This window comes from Haemaphysalis longicornis, unplaced genomic scaffold (genome assembly GCF_048455015.1).
Source record: "Haemaphysalis longicornis isolate Haplotype H1 unplaced genomic scaffold, Haemaphysalis longicornis Haplotype H1 scaffold_1, whole genome shotgun sequence".
NCBI classification, from domain to species: Eukaryota; Metazoa; Arthropoda; class Arachnida; order Ixodida; family Ixodidae; genus Haemaphysalis; species Haemaphysalis longicornis.
Window position 1 is genome coordinate 274,380,452 of NW_027526203.1, and position 8,599 is coordinate 274,389,050.

Below are 8,599 nucleotides of genomic sequence, written 5' to 3' on the forward strand. Positions count from 1 at the left end.
AGTACGCGATCACCTGCAAGAGCTACCCGGGGACGCGATTCTGCGCGCTTCGCCGCCGCTCTTCCAGGCGTCGGCGACGGCACCAACATATCACCCATGTCACCTCCAAAACATCAGGCACAAATGAATTCTACTGTCGCCTCGTTTAGACCTGATACTGGCACAAGGAGAGGTTGACTTCATTTTGCAGCGTGGACAATCGAATGCGGCTTCGTTTCGAGTATATAAGTCGCACAAAAATGTGTTTCGGGGATGTGATTACCCAATCCCGGACAATAACTTATGCCTTTTATAAGAATATAAACAATCCAAAAATGTTAAGTAAATTCCAAGCCTGTGTGTCGTTAAATATGTGTTAATGAAACCACGGGAAAAAAATGCTGTGCAAGTGTGGAATTATGAAACATATATAGCTATAACAGAATTATGAAAAAAAAAAAAAAAAAAACTCCCACCTCCCCTCACGGGAACCCCTGTGTAGATGCGACGTATAGGGGGTGAGTGAGTGAGATACATTTTATTGAGCCGGTGAAGTGGGAGTGGTCATCCAGGAAGCCATGCGATGAGCCGGCAGCTTTCGCTCTGGAGGCCAAAAGTGTCTGGACGTCCAGATTGCTGCTGGTCACCAGGTTCTCCCACAGCTCAGGGGTGGGAAGAGGGGGGAGGTTGGGGTTGTGCTTGCACTCTAATATGATGTGGGGAAGGGTACCGTGTTGTAAGCAGAACTTGCATGCGGTTCACGTTGCAGCGTTGGACAGCGGAGGAACGGCGCTGGAACGATGGAGCGGAGCGGCGCAGGCACCGCGTTAGCCCTCATTCCCACAGCCGTTTTTCACCCCGTCACGTCACCGTCTTCCGTCATGGGCGCCGTTTTTCGACCGATTTTTCACCGAAAACGGTGCGACGGTGACGGGAGGCCGAGCTCTACGTTTCCGTCACGTCAACGTGACGTTACCATGCCCCGAACTAAACCAGCTAATCAGAAAACAAATTTTTACGGCTAAATTTCGCGAAAAGTGAGCGCAAACCATTTCCTTTACTTTTCAGATTAAAAACGCTCAATTCTAGGCTAAACTGATCACTAGGCAGACGACCCTGTAATCTGACGGAAAGCTCCCGTGTAGATCCAGTCTGAACACTTCTCCGTTCCGTCAACGTCGCTTTTTGTTGACGTGACGGTGCCGTGACGGAGAAGGTGACGGCTTAGGCTCCGGAACGATCGCCGGGTGGCGCTGCACTCTCCCCTTCGGTAAGGTCCCTGAAATACAGGGACCTTACCCTTCGGCAGATCCTTCTATTTAGTAGTATAGAAGGCTCTGCCCTTCGGTAAGGTCCCTGACGCCGGGGCGGCCGCCGCTTAGACACGTGCTTTTTTCGCTGCGCGCGTGCTGCATTTCTCGCGCTAGGAAGAGGGCTGGGTAAAATTTTCTTTCGACTTATGAATAAGCATACACATTAGCACGTGTCCAGCAAGTTCGGTTTATATGTACAGTAGCTACTCGGTCCATTTTTGCCGATGCTTGTCTTGTCTGCTAGAGACGCGTCTGCTACGCGCCAGTCGAACGGCCGAGCGCCCCGGCGGTTTCACGGGACAAAGAGTGCTCTTGTGGGCGACCCTTGGCTGGTCTAACCACCTCAGTCATCGCGAAACGACTGCGTCTGGTGAACGGCTTTTCACCTCCGCGTCTGGCAAATGCACGCGCAGCTCGCGCTGTCTCCCGCACCGCCTGAAGCATCGAACCTCCTACTCACGAATGCGAACAAAGCGACCACCGGCTGCGCGAGTCACTTAAGCCAGCACGTACAAAGAGCGGCGGGAACACTCCCCACTATCCCGAAACGAAAAGATGAAACTGAAAGCGAAGCAAACCCCCGTATTTTTGCATGGTCAGCTGCCACGACAGTAAAGAAGAGGATCCATTCGTTAAATTCTGCATATTCCCCGCGAAAGCGCACCAAAAGGATAGACGGTAAGCATGGGTCACTGCGGTTCGAAAGGTGAAATAAGTTGACACATTTTTGTTTGTATCTGTGTGCTTTCAATTTACATTACCCGGCTTTGAAAATGCGAACTAGTGTTCTAACGAGTCCTCCCCTCTACACTTTTTTTAATGCATGCTGCCAATGATTGTTTTCCGCTATAATAAATGAACTTCGGAGTTGTTTAGCTGGTGCCGTTTGATATCGTCCATATATAACACAATAGGTTGACATTTTGCATGGGTGAAAAAAAAAAATGGTTTCTAGCGATTTACCTGGCTGTAGTAGCTCTGGTCCGTCTTGTCATTGTGACTTGTGTTCTGGGCGGGATTGCTGCGTTGTTCGTTTTTTTTCCTACATTTACAAATACTGGTAATTAAAAGAGTTATACACCAAATTCTGCGTATTAATAGTAATTAAAAGTTATACGCCACAAGCTGTTCTGTTGTTTCCTCGAACTGTCACGCTAACCCATACTTGTACTCCAAGCGGGTGACAAACATTGCGAACAAAAATTTCTTCGAGGACAAGTAAAATGGAAATGCGGTGCTGTCAGCGCACCCCTTAATTAGCGTGTGCCTTTCTAATGCGTTTTTATAAGATGCAGCTGATTGTTTCAAGAGTAAGAAATAACCTATTAACCATAATCAATCACGTTTATCTTACATTTCTTGCAAGCCTCAGTGTTTCTGCAGTCCAGAAAGTCCGGATGTCCGAAGCGCGAGCACGCGAAGGGAGGAACAAACAAGAGAAAAGTACGCTGTGACAAGCTGAACAGCTGTCGCCTTGTAGAAGAAAAGAGCAATCGACGACCTCCGAACAACGCGTTTCCCCCCTTAAAATCGTCGGGGCAGTCTGCCGGTCGAGCGGCGGGAAGCAGGCGGCGCGTCTGTAGCAGACGACAAGACAAACGTCGACAAAAAAGCTCCATTCGATTCAGTAACTACTCTACGTTTAAACCGAACTTGCTGGACACGTGGTGACGCGTATGGTTTCACAAGTCAAAAAAAATTTTTGCCCAGCCCTCTTCCTAGCGCGAAAAATGCAGCACGCGCGCAGCGGAAAAAGCACGTGCCAAAGCGGCGGCCGCCGCCGCGTACCTCCCCGGAGGGGAGAGGGCAGAGCTTTCCTCGCCCGGCAAACTTTAGCTAGACACCATACTTTAGCTTCGCCTCCCTCCATGGTGAGGGGACGCGCCGGCGCCAGTGTGTCTGCTGCGGTTATGACGCAACACAATCCAACACAATCCACTTTAATCCAATCCAAGCCAAGCCAATCCATTCGAATTCAATCTCTCGCGAGGAAGGGGCATCGGAGAGGAGAGGGGGTGAGCGGCGGAGAGCGCAGCTCGCGCGGCGAGGAGAATGGGGGAGGGGCGGACGACAACGACGCCGCATGGACAAGGCGAGTGAATGAGATGCAGTCGCATCTAAAACAGTGCGGCTTCTGACATGCTGAAGACGTTCGTCGAAACTTAAGTCAGGTAGGGTTCACCAGACCAACTATACGCGAAATGCACTGCTATTTCGCGAGACATCAAGGAAGGGGGGGGGGGGGGGGGCGTACGCTGTGTACAAATGCGGAGCGGAATCAAGCAATGAACGGTTTAGTAATCCCACACACAAATATCGCGTTCACTTTCCTTTTGTTTTTATACTTCAACGAAGAGCTGATCGTACGGCGGACGCATTTTTGGAAGTGTACAGGCTGTTCAACAATGAAGCGATGAAAAGTGTCGTTGGAAGAGAGTGGTATGTGATAAGGCCCTCTGATTTCAGTTTCTGCTTTATTCTGCAGGCTCCCTGGCCATATTGACGATATTTCGAAGAAGCGTTTAGTCGCGGACGCGGATTATATTCTAAGCCCGCCTCCGCGCTGCTCGCAGAGGATATATGTAGCAGATGAATGTTTGCGGGCGCTCACCTCACGACAAGACGACTCTGTCGTGTGCTGATCCCCGAGTATAATTATGCATTGTCCATCGTAATTTTGTTGAATATTCCCGAAATTAACACAGACTGGCTTGTAAACGGTGGTGATCAATATCTGAGGTATAATATATTGGCAAACGTAACTGGCGTGCTGTCAGGTATGAGTGCTCCACTGATTATGTAAGCGCACAAAACCGATTTAAATCGTAGTGTATAGCCGTAGCATGAACATATATGTTACGGAGTTACGGAGACACGGCTACTAAATTCAGGTCAGTGTAACTACAATCGGCTCCATCATACGCCGGTTCCGCGACGCTGACCTGTGACACACACCTGGCGCTTATACATACCGAATATACCACACTAAGATCGCGTCAGAAACATTTACACTCTCGTAACCCTGGTAGCACAGAATGTTGCCCGAACATTTTTGCAACGTTTCCCCTTAACGTTGCCAAAACGTGGCTAATGTCCGGTTTTTTTAACGTTAGTGCAATGTTACTCAGAAACATTGCGTCAACATATAGCATTGCTCCAACATGGGGGCAACGTTTGAAGGGTGTTGTTCTAACGTTTGGATAACGTTGTTTCTGACGTTCGCCAACGCTGCTCCACTATTGGAGCAACCTTCCAGCCACTTGCGGGACACATTTGAACAACGTTTATGAGACGTTTTTTGATGACGTTGCAGCAACTTTTCACCTACATTTTTGCAACGTGCATTAAGCATATCCCTGTACCATTCATACGTTGTGATAACATCGCTACAATCTTGCAGCAACTTTAGATCTACGCTTTTAACATGCAGTTAGCATACAAGGAACGTTGCTTCAACGTTCAAGCAATGTTTTTATGAAGTGCGGTAACTTTCGAACTACAATTTTCCAATTTAGAAAACATTTAGAAAACGCCGCTTTAATGTCCAAGCGATGCTTCCTACAACGTTACCGTGACTTCATAGATACGTTTTTTCACCACGAGGGCCACATCCGCGCACTGTTGATATGACGTTCAAGCAATGTTTCTGTTACGAAGCAATATTATTGCAGCAATGTACAGGTAACTTACAGTTACAGATATACATGCAACAATAACTAGATGAAAATAATATAAGTTAACTTTTTCCTAGAGAGACGATTGTTGACGGCACGATAAGCGAGCAGTTCGAACCTCGTCTGCATAAACTCCTGAAAGGTATAAACCGGCATTTTAGACCTGTATATTCATACATTTGATCTCTACACTGATCAACACACACAATTAAGGCAGTCCGGCAAAATGACGAACTAAGAAATGGCGGAATTTTAAAGCAAGGAACATGCCAGCTAGCGTAAATAACAACACTGACACTCTTTAAGATGAAAGGACATGTGCTTTTTATTTTACTATTAACAATCGAGCCGAATACGTATACTGTTAAAGCCTTGAATTGCGCAAGTACGCTGTTTCAGACGATGCCTTCGTTTTCCTCCTCCTGGGCTTGCTTGTTCTTCTGTCTTGACAAGTCAATTTGACGACATACTTGACGGCCATGAACCCAGTAACATAGGGTTGTTACTGCAGCGCTTCTGCGAAATGAACGAAAGCTGTAGTTTAGGAGGAGTTACAAAGTTGTTACAGCATAGACAATATCTCACCTCTCAGAACACCAGGACTTCTGGTACACAATAAGGCCGCATTGGCAGTTCAGATGAGAGTTTACAGCCATTCCTGGAAAACAAACAAAGGGCATTGCTGTAACACATGGCGTGCTGAAAAGCTCACTTTGGATGACGTTTTGTTAACTCCAGATGAGCTTATTCGTGTGTCAGTTTTGTGGTGCCAGTAAATCTGAAGACATTTCTGAAAACAAAACAGAAGTGGTGCAGAAAACTGAAGTGAAGCGAATTTTGGCTAATGGGGAAAATCTTACCTTTAGGAAGAAATATAGCAAAACAGGCCTCTCCACTTTACACTTTGTCTTGCTTGTTTAACTTTTTCTAATGCCTGTGTCAACTAAATTTATGACACACACATCGCATGAGTGGGTTTCTCAAGCATTCCTGGAAAACAAAAAGGACAAAGGTACTTAATTATATAAAATAAAATACCTCACAGCTTTCTTTACAGGCCATTGAGTAATTAAGTGAAAAGCCTTCAGACAGCGTACCAGAGAATTTTCGATTAACAAGAGAAGCCGACCAACTGATGACGACGTGGCACGTCGGCAATATTAATTGAAAGAAGACGATAATTGCCTCAGTGCCCATAAACATAAAAACACAACGAACAACGAACAAAAATGAGAAAACAGGCAATTGTCAAGAATGGAAACATTACACAAATTATGACCATGTATTTCCTTGGTTGCCTAATTTAAATTTACCGTTTGCTCTCGAAAAATGTGCTTAAAACTGGCATTGAGCTGTTTTATTTTTTTGCGTATGCCATTTTCTTTATAATTATAAGCATCCGACGAACACCAGCTAGCTTTTCACATGGAAAGTCTGTGAATACTACAAAGACGTAAGGCGTTGTTTTACATCGTAAGATGGTTAGCATAAGCAGCCGATAACATGGCCTAACTGCAACTCTGGAACAGCATGCCGCTGAAACTCGCGTGAAATTAAACATGACAATTAAACTTATTAATTTTATTTCTCGCGCGCGTGAGCAGCTGTGGCGACAAGTAAATTAAAAGCCAATCGTACGTATCAAGGTTCTTGCAGAACAACCTACACTCGATTTCAGCATCATAACAAAAAATCTACTTCTGAGCGCCCACCTCATTTCGCATTAATTCTTTCCATAAAACTTAAGCGCTGAATACATGTTCCATCTTTTACAACCGTATACGCATTCACAAAAGCAAGAAGGATATGTTTAGAAGCTAGAAACGGGAGGGCAGTCTTGTTCCCGCTCTTTTACGAAGTAAACTGCGTTCGAAAGAACGAGGCGAGCTCAGAAAAACGAGCGCTTACCTTCACTGGTCGGTTGATATGAACTTTCCAGCCCACAAATATTCGCCGTAACATGCGGCCACACAACAAAATTTCGTATTGGCCCCTTCTCCATTCCGCTTGATTGTCAAGGTGGCTGCTCGTTTCTGCAAAAGCGAGCGCTTTTCGTTCACTCTCCCCAACCCAACGCACGGCAGCCACGGCTGCCAAGCGCAGAGGAGCAGGAGGGGACCGCTCTGCGAGCGGCGCACACATGTGCGCGTGTGAGAGGAGGGTAGGACGTTGGCCAAGGACAAAAGCCTTTTCTTTTCGTTTTTTTTTTTTTTTTGGGCCATCCCCAAATTCGCGCTCCGCTGCTAAAACTTCCCTTGCGACACACTCTTAGAAGGGACGGGGCGAAGACGAAAACAAAAAATAAGGCATGTAGGAAGAAAGGAACGCGCGAGACGGCGTGCCTCCAAGCACCCCGCATTTTTCTGAAAACGCCTGGCGCTCTGTATTTCGTTTCGCGCCAAGCAGAACACGACAAGTGTTCGATGCATTGGAGCCTCTTAGGAATAAAAATTACACCAGGAAAAATCTGAAGATATATGTGCAATGCTAATGGAAGGGAACAAAAGCGAAAATGGGGAAGTTAGTTTTCAGGTTACTTGGAAGGTCCGTTTGTATAATGACAAAAGATCCTTGAAATAGGACAATGAGCTTTCGTACAGGCAGTATCGGGTGGAAAATGGGTATCACACCAGGGTTAGTTGTTGTTTTGTTTTATTGTTTCATATATGTTACAATAGGATGGTGCTCTGACTTTGGCGCTCGAGGTAGGTGAAATGTCTATGGGGAAGTTGAAATATAAAGCATCCCACTTCATGTTGTTTATTTCAAACAAGGGTGCAAGGTGTGGACTAGTTGGAACGTTCGCTCATCAGAGGGGCTATAAAAATGACTAAATTTCACATGAAGGGGGGCAATTTAAAGAACGTGAACTTTGGGTTTGAATCCATTTCATGAATCACTGTATTACTGCGGCAACATGAAGGGAAAACACATACGATTGTAATTAGCTGGCGACATGTATGGCTCGCACTCCCACGTCACAGATGCACAGAAGCTTTCATGTAAAATTTCTCCAATAAAATAATTTTTTCGAGCAATTATGAGGATCCAGCAACAAGGAAATGTTTGAGCCTTCTATCTAGATTATTTATGTCTCAGGATATACAGGCGGAACATAAAAACAACCCCGCCACGCATGATTTAAAGGGGCCCTAAATAGGCTTCCGAAGGTCGCCATTTCAATAAAAACATGAAGTAAAAATTTGCTGTCAGTGCGAGATGCTTGTGAAAACTTAGCAAAATGGAACTGGAAGTTTCCCTTGTCGATTCACGATTACGTTTTTATAATACGTACAGCCGTAATCTACTACCTAAGAAAGGCGTGCAATGTTTCAACAATAGGAAAGGAAAGTTGGGAAGCCATTTGTGGGTGCTGTTTTCAGGCAGGTATGAAAAAAAGCTGTATTAAGGTGTATCTGTGCGAGCATCTTAAAGATACGGCCAACACGTCGAATGAAAAACACGGAGTATACCCGGTCAGTTTGTCTTTCCATATGGTACACGTTCCCCAAAAGAAAAGAGGCCGCGTTAAATTTGGGATGTACATGGTGAAGTGAGCGGCTATAGGAACGTTGTGGGGGCCAAGCCCCTCATATTGGGGCGAGGAGGCGCTAGCGACGTCCTCCTCCTTGG